At 46.6% G+C, this 20245-nt stretch overlaps 1 protein-coding gene across 3 annotated transcripts in view; it reads left to right on the forward strand.

Moving 5' to 3' along the window:
* Window positions 1–6433: 6433 nt before the first annotated feature.
* The window catches only part of DAG1 (dystroglycan 1), a 103537-nt gene continuing 89725 nt past the window's right edge, over window positions 6434–20245 (forward strand). The window contains exon 1 of one of the 3 annotated variants that reach the window (XM_073352644.2): window positions 6434–6513. The gene's annotated coding sequence lies outside the window, so the exon portion shown is untranslated. The other 2 variants (XM_073352643.2, XM_073352645.2) reach the window with 2 other exon arrangements.

Raw genomic sequence — 20245 nt, forward strand, 5'->3', positions numbered from 1 at the left:
GACCTAGACAAATTGGAGGATTGGGCCAAAAGAAATCTGATGAGGTTCAATAAGGATAAGTGCAGGGTCCTGCACTTAGGACGGAAGAACCCAATGCACAGCTACAGACTAGGGACCGAATGGCTAGGCAGCAGTTCTGCAGAAAAGAACCTAGGGGTGACAGTGGACGAGAAGCTGGATATGAGTCAGCAGTGTGCCCTTGTTGCCAAGAAGGCCAATGGCATTTTGGGATGTATAAGTAGGGGCATAGCGAGCAGATCGAGGGACGTGATCGTTCCCCTCTATTCGACATTGGTGAGGCCTCATCTGGAGTACTGTGTCCAGTTTTGGGCCCCACACTTCAAGAAGGATGTGGATAAATTGGAGAGAGTCCAGCGAAGGGCAACAAAAATGATTAGGGGACTGGAACACATGAGTTATGAGGAGAGGCTGAGGGAGCTGGGATTGTTTAGCCTGCAGAAGAGAAGAATGAGGGGGGATTTGATAGCTGCTTTCAACTACCTGAAAGGGGGTTCCAAAGAGGATGGCTCTAGACTGTTCTCAATGGTAGCAGATGACAGAACGAGGAATAATGGTCTCAAGTTGCAGTGGGGGAGGTTTAGATTGGATATTAGGAAAAACTTTTTCACTAAGAGGGTGGTGAAACACTGGAATGCGTTACCTAGGGAGGTGGTAGAATCTCCTTCCTTAGAGGTTTTTAAGGTCAGGCTTGACAAAGCCCTGGCTGGGATGATTTAACTGGGAATTGGTCCTGCTTCGAGCAGGGGGTTGGACTAGATGACCTTCTGGGGTCCCTTCCAACCCTGATATTCTATGATTCTATGATTCCAGCATGAAACTGTGCATATTCTGGGCCCTTTCTCTAAGAAGACACCCAGAGGAAAGCTGTACATACTGAACTTCATGGATTTTGCCACCTGATGGCTGGAGGCAGTAGCTATAAGCAACACCAGGGCTAAAAGCGTGAGCCAGGCATTGGCAGACATTTTTGCAAGGGTAGGTTGGCCCTCCGACATCCTTATGGATTTGGGAACTAACTTCCTGGCAGGGACCATAAAATGTCTTTGGGAAGCTCATGGGGTGAACCACTTGGTTGCCACCCCTTACCACCATGAAACAAATGGCCTAGTGGAGAAGTTTAATGTGACTTTGGGGGCCATGATACGTAAATTCGTGAATGAGCACTCCAATGACTGGGACCTAGAGTTACAGCAGTTGCTCTTTGCCTAGCGGGCCGTACCACATCCCAGTTTGTGGTTTTCACCCTTTGAACTTGTTTGTGGCTATGAAGTTAAGGGGCCTGTGATGGGTTCGGTAACAGAGCCCCTCTTTGGACTGTCACCTGATGTGCTGAGATTACCTCTGAGCCCATTTTATCCGCCAGTTTGGACTTTCAGAACTCTGTTTTGTCGAGCCAGACACACTAGCCTGCTGCAACACAGACCCAGGGTCTGAACCACGCCCCCAAAGCTGGAGACTTAACTGAAAACAGCTTAAAAAGTGCTCCTGTCTTCAGCACCCAGACACCCAGCTCCTCATGGGATCCAAACCCCAAATAAATCCATTTTACTCTGTATAAAACTTATACAGGGTAAACTCATAAATTGTCCGCCCTCTATAACACTGATAGTGAGATATGCACAGCTGTTTGCTTCCCCCAGGTATTAATTAGTTACTCTGGGTTAATAAGCAGAAGTGATTTTATTAAGTATTAAAAGTAGTATTTAAGTGGTTAGAAGTAATAACGGAACAAAGTGAGTTACGAAGCAAAATAAACCAAAACACGCAAGGCTAACTTAATACACTAAGGATCTAGTTACAAATACTAACTTCTCACCCTAGATGTTATCTCAGGTACAATCCTTTTCAGACCAACATTGTAGTTTATGGCCTGGGTCCAGTAATCACTCACACCCCCGTAGCTACAATCCTTTGTTCCAGTTTCTTTCAGGCATCTCTTTAGGGTGGAGAGGCCATCTCTTGAGCCAGCTGAAAACAAAAATGGAGAGGCTTCCAGGGCCTTTTATATTCTCTCTCTTGTGGGAGGAAATCCCTTTGTTCTTCTGTGTAAAATCACAGCAATAAGATGGAGTTTGTAGTGACCTAAGCAAGCCACATGTCCATGAATGAATCAGCTTTTTTCAGGCCGACGCCATTGTTTACATGTTAGTTTGAACATTCCCAGGAAAGCTCAGATGTGGATTGGCATCTCCCAAAGTCCATCGTTCGTTAAGTACTCCCATTTACTAGACTAGCCCCTTCACAATATGTTGGCCAAACCTCCCTTATGTGTTTCCTACAGCAAACACTTCAAATACAAGGATAGAGCCAATGCTCGTAACTTTAGATATAAAAATGATATGTGCATACAAATAGGATGAATATATTCAGTAGATCATAACCTTTGCAAAGATGTCACATGCCATATCTAGCAAAAAGCACATTCCAGTTATGTCATATTTACACTCACAAGCATATTTCCATAAATATATGGAGTGCAATATCACAGGGTTATTACAGTTCATAAAGCAGCAGTGGGAGGGGGTTACATCTTCTCCAGGAACTAACATTTTGGACTTTGTTACCAACCTGCAAAACACCCTCAAAGACTCTCTAGCTCTTGCTTGAGAAAATCTACACGATGCTCAACAAGAGCAAAAGACCTGGCCAGAGAGCTTGCCAGAGAGCTTTCCTTCAGAGTAGGTGACCAAAAACATGCCAGAGAGCTTTCCTTCAGAGTAGGTGACCAAGTCATGGTCCTAAAAGTGCTCCAGGCCAATAAGATGGAAGTGTCATGGGAGGGGCCCTTTATGGTCAAAGAGAGCTTGGAAGCTGTTAATTACCTCATAGTGTTCCCAGACCCTACCCTAAAACCTAAAGTATACGATGTTAATTCTCTAAAGCCCTTTTATTCCTGAGAAAGCAAGGTTCTCCAGTTTACAGCCCAGGAGAGAGACAATGCTGAGTGGTCTGAAGGAGTCTACTGTGAAGGAAAAAGCAATGGTGGCATAGAAGAGGTGAGCCTTTCCATCAACCTTGGGCGTAAGCAGTGACAGCAAATCCAGGAGCTGTGCACTAGTTTCAGGCCCATGTTTTCAGCCACCCCAGGAAGGACAGAACAGGTGTACCACACCATTGACACAGGTAATGCTCGCCCATTTAGAGCCCAACCCTAACGGATGGCTCCTCAAGCCAAAACCAGAATAGAAATGGAGACTACGGACATGTTCCAGATGGGTGTAATCCATCCCTCTGAGAGTGCATGGGCCTCTCCAGTGGCTCTCGTTCCCAAACCGGATGGAGAAATCTGCTTTTGTGTGGACTATCATAAGATAAATGCCGTAACTAGCCCAGAAAACTACCCAATGCCATGCACAGATGAGATATTGGAGAAACTGGGATGTGCCCAGTTCATCTCCAACTTAGACTTAACTGAGGGTACGGGCAAATGCCGCTAGATAACCCAGCTGAAGAAAGGTCAGCCTTCATCACCCACATAGGGCTGTATGAATTTAATGGGTTCCTTTTTGGACTGCGACATGCACCTACCACCTTCCAGAGACTGGTATATAACTTTCTGGCTGGATTTGGGGAATTTGCTGTCACCTACCTCAATGATGTGGCCATAGTCTCAGATTCATGGGCAGAACACCTGGAAAACCTCCAAGCTGTCTTCCAGCACATAAGGGAGGCAGGCATAAGTGTTAAGGCCAAAAAGTGTCTAATAGGCCTAAACAGGGTAACATACCTTGGACACCAGGTGGATCAAAGAACTATCAACCCCCTACAGGCTAAGGTAAATGCTATCCAAAATTGGCCTGTCCCTAAGTCAAAAAAGCAGGTCCAATCCTTCTTGGGCTTGGCTGGGTATTACCGACAATTTGTACCACACTACAGCCAAATTGCCACCCCACTGACAGACCTGACCAGGAAAAAGCAGCCAAATGCAGTTCAGTGGACTGAGAAGTTATGCCTTTAACTTAAGCTTAAGGCGTCATTTATGTCTGACCCTGTACTGAGGGCCCCGGACTCCAACCAACCTTTTGTCATAACTACAGATGAGTCTGAGAGTGGTGTAGGAGCAGATTTAATGCAGAAAGGACCATATCAACAATTCCATCCTGTCGTGTTTCTCAGCAAAAAACTTTCTGAGAGGGAAAGCCACTAGTTGGTCTCAGAAAAAGAATGTTATGCCATTGTGTACGCTCTGGAAAAGCTACATCCATACATTTGGGGACGGAAGTTCCACCTGTGGACTGAGCATGCTGCACTGAAGTGGCTTCGCACAGTCAAAGAGTGTAACAAAAACCTTCTTTGGTGGAGTTTAGCTCTCCAAGGCTTTGATATTGAAATACAACACATTTCAGGAGCCTCTAACAAAGTGGCTGATGCACTCTCCCGGGAAGGTTTCCCAGAATCAGCAGGGTAAAAATGTCCCTATATTCTAAGTCAATGTAGTCCCTGAAATGTAAAAAGTACTGTTTAGTTCTTCATGTAATTATTAGTAAAATTAGAGGTGCATGAATCTTATTAACTCTGTTTCCTAAACCTCCAGGACCTAACCAGGCGGGCCAGCACTGTCTGTGATTTGGGGGGCATGTGATAAATAAAGTGTGTGTAGGGTGGACACCTAGCCAGCCAGTTAGCTCTTTGATGGACACCCAGCCAGCCAGTTAGCTGTAAAATCCCTCTTGGTTAGCTTTTCTTTACTTGCTTTACCTGTAAAGGATTAAGAAGTCCCTCAGGTAAAGAAAAAGGAAAAAAGTGGACACCTGACCAAAAGAGCCAATGGGAAGTCTAGAACTTTTTAAAATGGGGAAAGAAACTTTGCCTTTGTCTGTTGTTCTCTGGGCTGGAGGGACAGAGCAGTCATGCTATAAGCAGCTTTAAGCCAGATATGGTCATAAATAATCAGATCATACCTAGAACTACTTATCTGAACTCCAAATGTGTAAGTAGATCAGAATGTTTAGCTAGATATGATCAGGTTTATTTCTGTTTATTTTTTAAGGCTTGTGGATCTTCTCTGTGCTAACTCCTGATGCTTTTGTTTGCTTGTAACCTTTAAGCTGAACCCCCCAAAAAAGCTGTTTTGGATGCTTAATTTTTGTAATTGTTTCTTTTAAGATCTAGGGGTGAAAGGGCTTGAAGGTACTCCATAGGGAGGAATTCCCAAGTGCTCCTTCCTGGGCTCAAAGGGTTTTTTTTTGCATTTGGGTGGTGGCAGGGTTTACAAAGCCAAGGTCAGAGAAAAGCTGTAATCTTGGGAGTTTAATACAAACCTGGAGTGGCACATATACATTTTTAAAATCTTCGTAGGCCCCTATCTTCTGCACTCGGAGTGACAGAGTGGAGATTCAGCCTTAACATCTGCAGTGAGCCCATCACCCCACACATTGTGGGGGGCGGTCTAGCCCTTTCCCCAAACTGACCCTATCACCCCACACAGTGTAGGGGGTCTGGCCTCCACCGCACTGACCTCATCACCCCACACATCAAAAGGTAGTCTGACCCCTCTACCACACTGTCCTCACACATCGCATGGGTATCTGGCCCCTCCTGTGTATGGTCCCCATCTCCCCAGACATCACAGCTGGGTCTTGCCCCTCCCCCGCAATGACCCAATCACCCCACACATTGCAGGGGAGTCTAACCCTCCCCCATAATGATCCTGTCACCCTACACATTGTGGGGGTTCTGGCCCTTCCCCAACAATGACCCCTTCACCCCACACATTGCAAGGGGGTCTGGCCACTCCCCCAAACTGCCCCCATTACTGCAAACATCCCAGGGGGGTCTAGCTCTCCCCCTCAATGACCCCATCACCCCACGCATCGTGGGGGAGTCTGGGCACTCCCCCAAACTGACTCCCTCACCCTATAACTCTTGGGGACATCTGGCCCCTCCCCTACACTGACCCCATCACCCCGCACATGGCAGGGGGGTCTGGCCCCTCCCCCCGCACTGAACCTATCTCCCCACAAAGCGCAGGGGGGTCTGGCCCCTCCCTGGCGTTCTCATCTCCCCACACATCATAGTGGGGTCTTGTCCCTTCCCCACACTGACCTCATCACCCAACACTTTGCGGGGGGATCTGGCCCTGCCCCCATAATGACCCTTTCACGCCACACATCATAGGGGGGTCTCGCCTATCCACTGAACTGACCCGATCACCCCACATATCGCAGACGAAGGGGTTAGCGTGTTCAGTGGCTTTTCCGTCTGGGGGTAGTGCGGGTGGACGGGTTTGGTATGTTCCGAGGGACTGGCGGACCTCGGAACGGCGGAGTTAGGGAGGCGCTGGTGGGCGTCTCCCCCCGCTCGGGTAGAGCGATGGGTGGGGCCGGGGGCGGGTTCCCGCGCGTTGGGCGGGGCCGCGGGCGTACCCTCGTCTGTGGGGCTGGGCGGTTGGGCGCCGGGTTGGCAGACGCGACTGAGTTGCGCCGCGCTGTGATTGGATGTGGCGTGCTCGTGTCGCCGGTTGCTAGGTTCCGTGCGCCGCCCCTCCCCTAGGTACGTGCCCGCGCGGGGTCGCGCTCGCTCGGTGCTCAGCGCTCGGTTGGTGCCGGTGGTGGCCGGTCCCCGGTAGGGAGCGGCCTTTTCCGGGTCCGGCCGGGGCTGTCTCAGCGGCTGCCGCTCTGGTGAGGGCTCTGCGCGGGCCGGGCCTGGGGAGAGGAGGTAGCTCCGGAATTTGTGGCGGGGCCCGCAGCTGCTGTGCGGGGCCGGGCCCGATGGGTTCAGGGGGCGGCTGGGGCTGTGCTCGCCCTGTCCCGTGGGGTGTGGCCGGGGTCCGTGGGGAGCTGGCTGGGGCTGTGCTCGTCCCGGGGGTGGGGGTTGCTCTTCCCCATTTCGGCTCTGGGCTGGAGTTGGGCCCTGTGCGCGCCTAGGGGATAGTGCTCTCTGCCTCCTTCGGCAGTGGCGTGTTGTCGTTAGTGCTGTGCCTTGTAGCGGGGGGATTAGCAATGCTGCGAGGGCAGTCACCTGAACGGGAGGGCTCAGGATTGGGGAGGGGGGGTTCTATCCCTCTTCCCTGGCCACTAGCAGATATTCCTGCACATCCTGTCTAGCCTAAGGCAGGATTAGGGTCTTAAGTGTTTCCTACATTCCCATCCCCTCCCATTTTATGCCCTTGTGTCTTAGGGTGCAGCCCACCTTGAGTTACCCTGCACATGCCCTCTTTTAGAGTCCAGGCATAAAACTCACCCCTTTCTACTTAGCTTGAAGTGCCTCGGGCTGCATTTGGCTTGAGGGACTGGGCTCTGAGGTCACCTCTGTATTTGGATACCCTGGCGATGGGCGTGGTAGACATACTTGGTGGTCTTATTTGGTATTGAGCTGGAAATCCCATCTTCCAGCTCTTGTGACAAAAGTTATCATGCTCTTGTGTGCAGTGGTTACCCCCTTGTCCTTCTAGTTGTGTGTTATAGTTAGGATTGGAAGGATTCGTTTTTTATTGGTATATGTCCGCAAACATCAATTTCACCATGCATGCCAAAATATTTTCCTCAATAATAGGTGAAATTTGCCTATCGGCAAAACAAGAAAAATGCTGCCTGAGAACTTATTAGAGTTTGATTTATGGATATTTGCTTTGTGTTTTGACATGTGATGTTGACAATTTGTGTTTTAACTGTTATAAAACTTTTAACTTTTTGAATCTCAGCATCTCCTGTCATTAAACAATTATTGTCTATCCTGCCATAATTTCCTGAAACTGTTAAAATTTAAATGAATAAAAATTGAAGAAAATCTTAAAAATAAACCTATTAATTATCAAAATTATAAAAAATAAGAATTGAATTTTGCCAAGGCTGATTGTAGCGTGGCAGGGCCCTACAGTCTGTGCACAATCCGTCATGCTTGCTGTTCTCTGGTTCGGTTGTGAATGTGGCAAGGTTTCTCTATAAGGACAATAGCTATAACTCTTCCCATCATGTTTGTAGAATCATATTGTCCTGTTCACACTAACAAATGCTGTTAGAATCTGTCTGCTCCTGATTATGGTAGAGCTGTGCTAGTGCAACGACGCGAGTAGGGGTGGTTGGCTCCTAACCTAACAGTTTTCTCAAGGGTTGACATCTTCATTTCTGTCTGGGGACACCTTGTCCAATGCCATGTTCTGGTTAGTGGTGTTACACTTGTGCACCAGTGCCCACTGGTGCCTAGCTGAGAGCTACTGAGAGGAGAATCTTCCCACCCCTACTCTGTCCCTTGTTACAAGGCTTCTCTTGATGTTTATAAACTGAGGGAGGGAGGGAGGAAGTCCTGGCCCCTCCAGTCCCAAAGTAGCTCTTGTCCTCTTCCTGGTTATTCTTCATGGAAGATTTTGTTGCATGAACCTGTCCAAAATTGGTTTGTAAGAAGTTTTTTACTTGTCAGTTGCTGAGCCACAGATTGTATTAATAATAAGTCAGTGTAGGGCAGGGGTCTCAAAGTCCTGGCCAGCAGGCCATCTGCAGCCCAAGAACCTCCCCAATGTGACCGGCCAGGCTCCAGCAATTTTGGGGCTAGGTCTCTCTCTTGGCCCCACCTGCTGCCCGAGGGCCCCCCAGCGTCCCCTAGGCAATTTAAAACGGCTCGGGGCCCTGCTCACCACCAGCAGTGCAGTGGAGCTGAGCAGCTTTCTGTGCGCTTGCTCCACGGGGCTGCCAGTCCCTCCCTGTGGCCCTGGGGCTGTGCCTCCATGCGGGGCTGTGCCTCCATGCGCTGCCCCCACCCCAAGCACCCCTGCGGCCAATGGGAAGCTGTGCAGGCGGTGCCTGGGGGCAGCAGTGTGTGGAGACCCCCCGGCCTGCCCTGCCTTGGAGCCCCAGGTAAGCACTGCACCCCCACCCCTTCCTCACATACCCCCTCCCCACCCCCCAAACTCCCTCCCAGAGCCTGCATCCCCTCCCCACCCCCCAAACTCCCTCCCAGAGCCTGCAACCCCACCCCCTTCTCCTGCACCCACACCCCGTCCCCCAGCCCAGAGGTAGCACCCAAACTCCATCCCAGAGCCTGCACCCCAGACCCCCTCCTCCACCCAAACTCCCTCTCAGAGCCTTAGGCAGATGGGGGGCAGAGTTGGAGGGTTTGGGTTCTGGGCGGCATGAGTGACATTATTGGCCCACTGGGAGGATTTGAGGACTGGCCCTGGCCCCTAGTGTAAACTGAGTTTGAGACCCCTGCTGTAGGGTGTGCGGTGGCAGCAAGAGATGTTCTTGGGGACTTGAAAGCATTTGTCTTTCAGACCTATGTCTTACAGTACAACTGAGGCCAGCACCAATAGACATCCTTTCATGGCTTATTGCTCTTCTAGCCATTCTAATGGATGACCTGGCTTTCGCTGTGGAGATGTACAGATGAAGGTGCTAAAGTGTGTGTTCCTTTTGAATGCAGGGTTTGGTAGTGGCAGAGAGTTTCTTCCTTTTGATATAATTGGATACAGCTTCTTTAATTTTATTAAAGACCTAACTTACACACATACCTGTGCCTTCCATTGCATCTTTTACCTCTTGTGCCTAGTCTTTTCTTGGACTTCTGCATAGTGGCAGTACCCCTGGGGATCAGTTGGGAGAACTGAGTCTGCGTTCTTGACTCTCGTCTTCTGAGTTTGGTGCAGTACTATAGGGACTTGGTGTGGGAGTGGAGTTGTTGCACTGAATGGTGCTATGGCATGTATGAGTCTCCCCTTCTGTCAAACTTCTAGGGTTCATTGACTTGAAAATATCACTGGAGGTGAACTTCTGCCTTCTTGGTTTCCTCAAGCTCCTTTGATCAACTTGCACTGCCCATGCTGCTCTAGTGGAGTCCCAGTTCCAAAATACTTGCTGGCCTTATACAAACTTCCCATTATAACTACTGAGCATGTTGAGCACATATCCAGTATATTTTTCAGTGTGTGGTTTCTTACTCCTAGCTACTTTGACAAGCATATTGATCTCAAGCCTTGATCCGGCCCTTAATATGGAAGGTAATTGGGAGTGTCTCTGTTCCCTTATAACACGGGCAGATTTTCCAAGATATGTGGTGGCAATGTGTATCTATGTATCTGAATTCTGAAGATATTTCCTGTTTAGATTCTTGGAGTGATAGGCACCGACTTTTGGTTATCCCTGGGGGTGCTCCATCCCTGCTCTGCCCCTTCCACAAAAGTCCCACGCTCACTCCGTCTCTCCCATCCCTGCTCCACCCCCTCCTTGAGGCCCCAGCCTGCCTACTGCTTTCCACCCTTCCCCAAACCCCTCCCCGAGCCACTGATCAGCTACTCCAAGAAAGAATCTGATCTGGATCGTTTTGGGGTGAATCCTAATACTAGTGATTTCTAGAAAGTAAATAAAGTGCAAGTTTCATGATGTTTTGTTCTTAAGTGGACCATGAGGTGGGGATTTAGTCACTGAATCTATAGAGTATTCCAGTTTGCATGTTCATTGCAGGTGATGGCATCACAGATCATGTTCGCCAAGAAAACCTTCAGCACTCCACAGGGGTCTCCTCGTAGATCAGTCCAGAGATATGTTTATGGCTTTGCAGCGAGCTGAATAGCTAGCTTTGTTAGCCTAGCACCTTCTGATGGTGCTTAGTGCCACCCTTCCTGAGTCACTTACTACTTTTGCCAGGTCCAGACATCCTAGTACTACTTGCAGACTGTATGTGCTTCTGGATTCTTTGCCTCAAACTTTAAAATACACTTCCATTCTGAAAATGACTCAACAGAAGTTATTGTTCTGTGTTTGAGGTAAAAAGGATTCACTGAACAAGAAAAGGTTTTTGTTTTTTTTCCCCAACCGTGCCAAGTGCCAACCCTGCAAACTCTTTCCTGCCCCCCTCATCCCAAGGCTCTGAGAATTAAGCCAGGTTCTTTCCATGTTGTGCATGGCCAGTAGTCAAGGCTCTGCAGGCTGTATTAGACACTTTGTCTTCATTGGGTTGGCACAGATGTAACTGATTGGATCTTAGGCCTGGCCTGTGCGGGGGTTCGAACTAAGATACTTTGACTTCAGCTACGCTGTTCACGTAGCTGAAGTCAAAGTATCTTCGTTCGACTTACCTGGCCATCCTCAACGGCGGCGAGTCGACCGTGGCTGCTCCCCCGTCGACTCTGCTTACTCCTCCTGCTGAGGTATCTAGACGAGACATGATAAATCAATCCCCAATAGATCAATCACTACCTGCCGATCCAGTGGGTAGTGAAGACGTACCCGTAGTAAACAATTCTGTTGCACAAGAAGGAGTAGATTCCAGTGCTCTCCTTAGGTGTGCTGGCTAATCAGGAGTAAAGGGCAATAAAGCTAATCCCTAGTCAGCAAAGTCTAAATCTGTAGCCCCTAAAGCTAAGCTCTAGTCCCTTCAAATCAGCAGACCTGACTCTGGTGGTGTATGTGCATGGGGCAGTTGTAGAGTAGGGAGGTGCTATTTCTTTGTAGGTTTCAGAGTAACAGCCGTGTTAGTCTGTATTCGCAAAAAGAAAAGGAGTACTTGTGGCACCTTAGAGACTAACCAATTTATTTGAGCATGAGCTTTCGTGAGCTACAGCTCACTTAATCGGATGCATGCCGTGGAAACTGTAGCAGACTTTATATATACACAGAGAATATGAAAAAATACCTCCTCCCACCCCACTGTCCAGCTGGTAATAGCTTATCTAAAGTGATCACCAGGTGGGTCATTTCCAGCACAAATCCAGGTTTTCTCACCCTCCACCCCCCCACACACAGATTCACTCTCCTGCTGGTGATAGCCCATCCAAAGTGACAACTCTTTACATAATGTGCATGATAATAAAGTTGGGCCATTTCCTGCTCAAATCCAGGTTCTCTCACCCCCCTCCCAAAAACCATTCTTTGTAGTTGCTTTTCAGAATAGCATTGCTCTTTAGGAATTGGCTGAAGGCAGATAGCAGAATTCTTTGCAAATGGTTAGGATTACCCTGAGCTTTGCTGCCAATGGCCTCTTGCTGGTGGTCCAGGGAGGAAGAATGTAGAGGAAGCCTGTGTTGCTACTGGGAAGAGGTGTGTCGTCTGGACAGTAGTGTGCTCCCTAGATGCTGGCTGAACAGCGTCCTTGGCTTGTAGCCCTGAGAACTGGTGTTCACAGACATTTCCTCTCCTTAAAGCATGACAAAACCCCCTTTTCTAAATACCAAGCACTTACCTAGTTCACCTCAACCCTTCCTGGCAGGAGGTCCTGCTTCTCAGGTGCCCCCTGTGTAATATGGCCTCCAGTGCCTTTTGCCTCAGGCATGCTGCTGCTGCTCTTGTTTATATTTTTAGTTGTGCTGTTTTTAAAAAGCTTTAGTTTGATGAATTCCATCCCACCTCCAGGGTCCTCAGTTTAATAGTCTCTAATTGACTGTGAAAAGAAAAGGAGTACTTGTGGCACCTTAGAAACTAACAAATTTATTTGAGCATAAGCTTTCGTGAGCTATAGCTCGCTTCATCGGATGCATCTGATGAAGCGAGCTGTAGCTCACGAAAGCTTATGCTCAAATAAATTTGTTAGTCTCTAAGGTGCCACAAGTACTCCTTTTCTTTTTGCGAATACAGACTAACACGGCTGCTACTCTGAAACCTGTCATTATAATTGACTGTTGGTTTCTTTGCAAAGTGTCTTCTGCTGCTTCTACTCCAAGCATCCTAAACCACTTATTCATTCTTTCTGATACTTGTCATTGCACTCTCCTATCCTAAATATAGGGTAGTGTGCCAGTCCAAAAAAGAAAAAAAAGAATGATAGAAAGATGAAGTGTTTGGAACTCCACTACTTAGAGAGATAATCAGCAAATCCTGACTTACTGGGTTTTGAATCTTACTTTCTCCTTGGTGCAGGAATTTGCCCTTAGATTCCTGTGAGTGTCTGAACTACTCTTGCATTAGAGGAAAAATTTTTAGCGGGAGCATGTCAGTTTGAAAAATGCACATCTCTCCAATAATCAGTATATAAATGTAATAAATTCTTGGTAACAGCACTGGACTCACTCTTGAGCTGGAAAAACATGTGCCAGTGGGCTGATACATCAGCATTTCTGCTCTACATTTTGTGGTATAGATTTTGTATGGAATTTTTTAAATGTTAGCACTTATTTGGCGCAAGAAATGGCCTGTTTTCATTGCAGATAAAACCCATTACTAGTTGTCCTACCGTGGAGAACAAATGATCCCTGTCCTCTTTATAACAGCCTTAACATACACCTCTACCCCAATATAATGCGGTCCGATATAACACAAATTCAGCTATAACGCTGTAAATAATTTGTTCTAGTATCTTTCCAAATACCGAAGTTAGGCTGACTGGTTTATAGTTCCCCTTTTTAATGACAGGCACTATGTTTTCCCTTTTTCAGTACTCTGAGACATCACCTGTCGTCCATGAGTTCTTGAAGATAATTTGTAACAATTCCAATATTGCTTCAGCTAGTTCCTTAAGCACCCTAGAATGAATTCAATTAGGCCCTGTTGACTTGAATACAGTTAACTTATCTAAATGTTCTTTAACCTGTTGTTTCGGGTTGGCTTCATTCCCTCTTGTTGCTATTAGTTGTGTTAAGTATCAGGTCACCATTAACCTTTTTATTGAAGACTGAAGCAAGATAAGCATTGAACACCTCAGCCTTCTTGATGTCCTCAGTTATTCGCTCTCCTTCCCTGCTAAGCAGAGGACCTACACTTTCCTTCATCTTTCTCTTGCTCCTGATGTGTTTAAAGAACCTCTTATTGCCCTTTATGTTCCTTTCTAGGTGCATCCGTTGAAGTGAGCTGTAGCCCACGAAAGCTTATGCTCAAATAAATTTGTTAGTCTCTAAGGTGCCACAAGTACTCCTTTTCTTTTTGCGAATACAGACTAACACGGTTGCTACTCTGAAACTTATTTTGTGCCTTAGCTTTTCTGATTTTGTCCCTACATGCTAGTACTATTCTTTTGTACTCATCCGTAGATTTTATCCATGTTTTCACTTTTTCTAGGATTCCTTTTTCATTTTCAGGTCATTAAAGAGTTCCTGATGGAGCCCTATTGCCCTCTATCCTTCCTTTGCATTAGGATAGTTTGATGTTCTGCCTTTAACAATGTCTCTTTGAGAAACTGCCAGCTCCCCTGAACAACTTTATCCCTTAGATTTTCTTCCAATGGGACTTTACTTACCAGTTCTCTGGGTTTGTAAATCTGCTTTTTTTGAAGTACATTTTCCTTATTCTACAACTTTCACTTCTTTAGAATCATGAAAGATCTATCATTCATGATTACTTCGTCCAAATTATCTTACACCTTCAGAGTCACAACCCATTCCTCCGGAATCACATCTAAAATGGCTGTACCCCTGGTTATTTCCCCCATTTTCTGATACAAAAAGTTGTTCCCCGTACATTAAGAACTTATTGGAAGCTTTGTGTTTTGCCATATTACTTTTTCAACAGATGTCTGGCTAGTGAGCCTCCATATACTACCAGGTCTTGTGTTTTGGTTATTTGTGTTGTTCTGGAAATGCCTCATCCACCTCCCCTTCCTGATTTGGTTGTTTATAGTAGACCTATCATGACATCATCTCTGTTCTCTCTCCTCCCACCCTCCCCCCCCAATATATCTTTACCCAGGGACTGTCAACTCTCTGCCTCTCATCTCCTTCTGGACCTCAGAACAAGTGTGTATATATACTTGAGATATAGTGTAATACCCCCTCCCTTTTTACCCTGCTTGTCCTTAATGAGCAAGTTACGCTTCTCTATACCAATATTCCAGTGATGAGATTTATCCCACCAAGTCTGTGTTGCCAGTTGAGTTGTAATTTAGCTTATGTACTTATATTTCCTGTTTTTATGTACAGACAGCTAATATTCTGAGCAGACAGCCCCACTGATTTCCTTCTTGTTGCTACCATGACCTGATTGTAATATTCCATGTGTCTCCCCCTCTTCCCAACATGTAAGCCCCCTGTTAAAGTTGTGTTTTTGTGCTTACCTGTGGGCTTCTGTCACATGCCCCCTTTGAACCTAGTTTAAAGCCTTCCTAACTAGGTTGGTGAGTTGGTGTGCAAAGATGCTCTTTTCTTTCTTAGTCAGGTGGACCCTGTGATGTTGCACTCTACATGCTTTATAAAAATATGCTTGGAATGTGAATATAATGTAACTGGGATACGATTTATGCAAAAGGTCTCTTGTAAGGGTCAGGTGGGGCATGGGGGGGCGGAGGGCTCTCTGACCACTGCCAGTGCCTGCAAGCCCCGCCCCCACAGCTCTGATTGGGCAGGAGGGAGCCGGTGCAGCATGCGGAGACCCCCCTCTGCCCCTGTGTCTAGGGGCTGCCCACACTACTGGCTCCTGCCGGTGGGCGGGCGCGTGTGCGCCGCCATGCCAGCCCCAGGACTTCGGCGGTGATGGTGAGCAGTCCATCCTCCATATTGGGACAAAGGGTGTCCCGACCAATGTGCGGTCAGGACACAGGACAAATGGGTTAAAATTGGGACTGTCCTGATGATAATGGGAGATCTGGTCACCCTAGCCATTAATGGTGGCTTGGAATCTTGATGGCTCCCATTAACTAGGACAATTGGTTGTGAATGGCTGTTTACTCGCAAACCTTCCTGGGTATGTGCAGGCCAACCCTGAAAGAATGGAGAATGAGGTCTTACAGTGACATGTGATCATGTCCATCTTAAACCTGGAATCCATCTTAAACCTGGTGCTTTTCCAGTTAGAAGAAAGGGCGGGGACCCAGAGAGACACAAGATTCCTGCCTTATACCAAAGATATAAAAGGGGGTGGAACAGAACAAAGGGGGTCCCAGTCATATGAAATCCCCTGCTTTTCACCTAAGATGTTTGCTGGAATGAACAAGAACTGTACCAGGGGAAAGGATTGGGCCCAGACTAAGAAGGAGTCTAGTCTGTGAAAGAAGCTTATTGGAACATCTGCGGGTGAGATTTACCTATATTCAGTTTCTTCATGTATTAGGCTTAGACTTGTGTGTTTTGTTTTATTTTGCTTGGTAACTTACTTTGTTCTGTCTGTTGTTACTTGAAACCACTTAAATCCTACCTTTTATACTTACTAATAAACAAAAGTGATTTTATTAAACCCAGAGTAAGTGATAAATACCTGGGGGAGCAAACAGCTGTGCATATCTCTGCGTTATAGAGGGTGGTCAATTTATGAGTTTATTCTGCATAAGTCTTATACTGAGTAAAACGGATTTATTTGGGGTTCGTATCCCATTGGGAACTGGGTGTCTGGGTGCTGGAAATAGGTGACTTGCTGAGCAGTTTTTGGTTAAAGTCTGCGGCTCTGGGGGCATTGACCAGACTTAGGTCTGTGTTGAAGCAGACTAGCATGTCTGGCTCAACCAGGCAGGGTTCTGGAGTCCCAAGCTGGCAGTGAAAAATGGGCTCAGAGGTAATTCCAGCATGTCAGGTGGCAGTCCCAAGGGGGTCTCTGACCAAACCCGTCACAGACCCGATCTCATCCTAGCAGTTGTCCTTCCCAGAACAGCATCCCATGGTTGAGAAAGCCGAAACCCTCCCATTGTGCCACTATCTGCTCAGCCATGTATTTGTCTCCAGAATGCAGGTGTCTCTGCCTGGGCCCTTACTCTCAGCCAGAAAGATGGACAAAAACACAACCTGTGCCCCCCTTCACCCTGGCTTCCAGAGCCCTGTGGTCACTGCTGATCTGCTCAGGGTCGTACCTGGCAGTATCATTAGTGCCCTGGGGATAAGCAGCATGGGGTAGACTTTCCTGCTCTCCCTTTGGCCACAGGAGCAATAGTCTTATGAGGAATTCCTAGATTAACAGAATGAACTCCTGTAAGGGTGAGTCTACACAGGAAAATGCAGGCCTGTCATTCTCCTGCAGTGGTGTTTCATCTGTGTATTAATGGTGGGGATGCTGGTATAAACAGGGCTCAGGCATTTTTGACGCTAACAAAAGCTAGCATGAAGCAGTGTTAGGCAGCAGGATGGTAAAAATACTTGCACCCTGGTCTACACTACAACTTGTATTCTGTTACTAAACTGTGCTTCATTTTAGACAAGTGGTGAATCTGACATTTCAGAGTACACCTTTACCCCAATATAATGCTATCGCATATAACACGAATTCAGATATAATGCGGTAAAGCAAAAATGGTTTTCTGTCTCGTCTACAACATTGGTTCTCAAACTGGGGGTTGTGAGCCCTGACCCCAGCACATGTCTGCAAGTTGCGAGTCCCCACCCCTGCACCAGATGTGAGCCCCGATCGTGACGCGTGGCTGCGAGCCCCGACCCCTGTGTGGAGCTGCGGGGCTACGAGCCCTGACCCAGGCGCCCGGCTGTGAGTTCCAACCCTGACCTCCTGCGCCGGGCTGCGAGCCCCGGCCCTGGCAGGGACGTGTGGCTGCAAGCCCCGGCCCCAGGCTTGATGTGAATGACAACATCAGATGCACCCTTTCTAAAACAACACCAAGTATAAAACTTCTTATGTCAAATACCATATTAATAACGGAAATGCTTGAGGCCAAAGCAAGTTCGATATAACGCGGTTTCACCTATAACGCGGTAAGATTTTTTTTTGGCTCCCGAGGACCGCGTTATATCGAGGTAGAGGTATATGTTGTGGAATCTGTTCAGATGTCAGAGCTTTAAACTTTGTCTAATTCCTAAAGCTTTCCACACTATCTGATTTGTACTATACAGGCTGCTTTGGTCTTATACTTTGATGCCAAATAGTAGTCCCTTGTTGAGTTCTTGAAACTCTGAATGACAGTGTGGAAGAACACAAATATGTGGGATGCTGAGAAGGTAAGTTCTGCTTATGCTATTTGCTCAGTGTGGAGAGCTTTGTGTATTACACATGATTCATAAATTTGATAATCATCCCTTAGACTGGGGAAAATGACAATGATTCCTAAAAGCTTGGATTCTAGGATGTTTTGTTTCTGTGGAAAAGGATACGTTTCCAGCAGGCTACTAGAGTGTTAGGAGCATTAACATACAACTGCTCCTCTGCCTAGGCTAGTCTTATGACAGTAACTCTATCCTAATGCTATTCTGTAGCTCTCAATCTTTTCCTTGTGGGTTTGTGCTTTGGCTCAGATGAACTCGAGTTATGCTTTTCTGGGACATAATTCTAAACTGCTGATAGAAAATTCAGTAATATTGATTTAAAGTATAAAGAATCCCAGAATAAACCCTGAATGTTTGACCTCTAAGCCTTCAAATTAGTGATGGAAGAAAAGCTTTTTTTGTGGGAATGTGTTGCTGTCTCTCTCATGTAGCTAATGTTGTTTTTCGCTGTAGTTAAACCTGTGAGTTTCTTGCATAATTATAACTGACTCCTGATTTGCTAGCACACAAACAGTTTCAATACTCTTCCTTTCTCAAGGAATTTGAAGACTCAGTCTCTGTTTCCTCTGTGTGTCTTACTCATGGTCGCTTCAGTCAATCGGAGGCACAGTCAAGAGTCCAAACCTAATACCTTGTGCACAGTAGGAAATTTTAGAGAAATTTCAAATGATGCTACACCAGTTCAACTGCTGCACTAGGAGTTGCAGTGTAGACAAGCTTCCTACAGCTGGAGATGTTTTTACCATCATATCAGTTAAACCTGGTGAGGAGCAGGTTTAATTAACACATCATGTGTTAAAAACACTAGAAGATGCTAGACACTTCGCTACGTTAGGTAACACAAGTGCAGCTGATCTGCTGGTAGTGCTGGTGGAAACTTTTCTAAAATTCTCTACGCTAGACCTGGTAGTCTGGGAAGAAGTCCCGGCCAACTTTGTAGGTATCATCACACAAGTGGGTCTTAAGAAGAGTTCACTTTCCTCTGAGGCATTCAAAGTTAGTCAGTAGCCATGTACTGTATTATACTAAGGTCTTGTGTATTCAGTGGCCATGTAATCAACCCCTTGCTACAGGATTGTGCTCCAGAATCTAAGCTTTCTGTCTTGAAAACAAATAATTTTATATAGCTCCTGTGGTTATGAATAAAGCCTTCAATACAAACTGAGTGTGACTGATACAGTGCTATCCACAGGAGTCAGCAAACAGCCAAAAAAGAGCTAATGCGATCCTGAGATGCATAAAAACAGTAGGAGTAGAGAGGTTATTTTACCTCTCTATTTTACCTCTGATGTGACCACTGCTGGAATAGTGTGTCCAGAATTCAAGAAAGATGTTGATAAATTGAAGAGGGTTCAGAAAAGAGTCATGAGTATGATTAAAGGATTAGAAAACATGCTTTATAATGATAGACTCAAGGAGCTCAATCTATATATTTTAACAAAGAGAAGGTTAAGGGGGGATTTGGTTACAGTCCAGAAGTATAAATGTGGTGAACAAATATTTAATAATGGGCTCTTCAGTCTAGCAGAGAAAGGTATACATGGAAGTTGAAACCAGACAAATTCAGACAGGACAATAAGGTGTAAATTTTTGAGAGAGTAATTAACTATTGGAACAATTTGCCTAGAGTCATGGTGGATTCGCCATCAGAGATAACTTTTAAATCAAGATTGGATGTTTTTTCTAAAAGATCTGCTCGTGGAATTATTTTGGGGAAGTGTCTCGGAGTCATAGGGTCCGGTCTAAGCTTCAGCCTGTAACCCGTAACCCGTCTCTTGGGAGTGACCGCTTAATGTGCGAGGCCCTCAAAACCCACACAGTTCTGAAGGGGCAGGCCCATGGCCTTCAAGATTGGGCCTTTGGCACCAGCGAATGCTGTCTCACTCCATGGTTCCCTGCTGCGAATCCAGCCAGGCCATAGTCCTGAAGGATGCTTTTACTGTAGCCCTTCAAGGCACAATGCTCTCAGTATTTGCAATGACACAGGCAGCCTTTTGAGAAAAAGTGAACCATTTATTAGTCACCTTGCTAAAGAATCTTATAGTCCCTGAATGTATCTGATGAAGTGAGCTGTAGCTCACGAAAGCTTATACTCAAATAAATTGGTTAGTCTCTAAGGTGCCACTAGTACTCCTTTTCTTTTTGCTTATAGTCCCTAGCTTAGCAAAGTGAGGCAGAAGTTAAGCCATAGTCCATGTTGGCCATGCCAGTGCCATGGTGATCCAGCCAAGCTGTAATGGACTCCATCTCTTGCTCTCTCCTCAGTTCCCCTTTGTCTTTCAGTTGTGGGCTCCTGAGTCCCTCCCCTCCAGTCACCTGACAACTTGTTCCCAAGCCTGCTTCACAAGGCCAGCCTGAGCGTTTCCTGCTGCCAGATGTCGATTGTTTAGTTGGTGAGGTGACTTTGTCTTGCGGGACCCTCTGTTGATTTGAACCAGTTCTTTAATTATTCTA

The sequence above is a fragment of the Lepidochelys kempii genome, chromosome 7 (genome assembly GCF_965140285.1).
Source record: "Lepidochelys kempii isolate rLepKem1 chromosome 7, rLepKem1.hap1, whole genome shotgun sequence".
Lineage (NCBI taxonomy): Eukaryota > Metazoa > Chordata > Testudines > Cheloniidae > Lepidochelys > Lepidochelys kempii.